Consider the following 1,068-nt stretch of genomic DNA (forward strand, 5'->3'; position numbering starts at 1 on the left):
ATCTCGGCAACATCGCACTAGTATTTAGATGGTGTTTGAAGCGTTTCCTTGCGAGAAGGAAGGGAAGAGGGGAGATTCAGAAAATGCCACGAAAGACACAAGAGGGTCTAGGAAAGAGTGATATTCTGCTGCTGCCGGATAGATAGCAAGGAAGAGGAGCGCGAAAAGAGGAATGAAGGGAGGAAAAAGGAGGAAAGGTATATTAACTGAGGTGTCACGGCATGGCGCGACTGCTCGATGAATAGCCTGGGATGGCGGGAAACGAAAAAGCCTTTGTCAAATCAGATGCGAGCATCTGTTGCAGCGGCATCTTTGTTGGGAATTTGCTTATTTTACTCCCGTGGGCGACGGACGCCATGCACGGAGGGTACGAGGCAGGAATGGATGGGACGGAGAGAGGGAGAAATGGATGGGGGGAAAGAGCGACATGTGAATTCTTCAGAAAGTATGCATGAGAGCGCACCCCCTCTGCTCTCGATCATCCCCTCCCCCCTCCTCCCTTCTCATCACTACTCTTCTTGAAGCCACCTTAAGTGATTTTCCTCGCCGTATCCTCTCTCCAATCCCATCACAGGTTTCACGCATCTAACGGTTACGACCAGGACAAAGAAGGCGCCCCTTTTCTCCCTATCTATCTCCCTCCCTCCCTCTTTCCCTCCCTCCTCCCCTCCCACACTCTCCTTTTCCTCCCTGTCCCTGGTTCTTCCCTCCCTCCTCCTCTCCCACACTCTCCCTCCAGGCTGTCTCGGTGTAGGTGGTCGAAAGAACATGGCGTTTTTTGGATGTGCGGTTGCCCGGGATCGGGCCGAAGCCGTTGTGACGGGTACAGGAGTGCTTATGGAGCTGAACAAAATCGCCCAGAGCATCGGGTACCGCTTTTCCTCCTTCCCATCCTCCTTCTACCCCACCCTCCTTCCCTCCTTCCCTCCTTCCTTCCCTCCCTTCTACTCTAAATCGCCCAGAGCATCGGATTCCGCTTTCCCTCCCTCTCACCCTCCTTTCACCCCACCTTCCTTCCCTCCTTCCTTCCCTCCCTCCTTCCCTCCCTCCCTTCTAAGACCTCGGGAG

The sequence above is a fragment of the Nannochloropsis gaditana genome (genome assembly GCF_000240725.1).
Source record: "Nannochloropsis gaditana CCMP526 unplaced genomic scaffold scaffold398, whole genome shotgun sequence".
In the NCBI taxonomy this organism is placed as follows: Eukaryota; class Eustigmatophyceae; order Eustigmatales; family Monodopsidaceae; genus Microchloropsis; species Microchloropsis gaditana.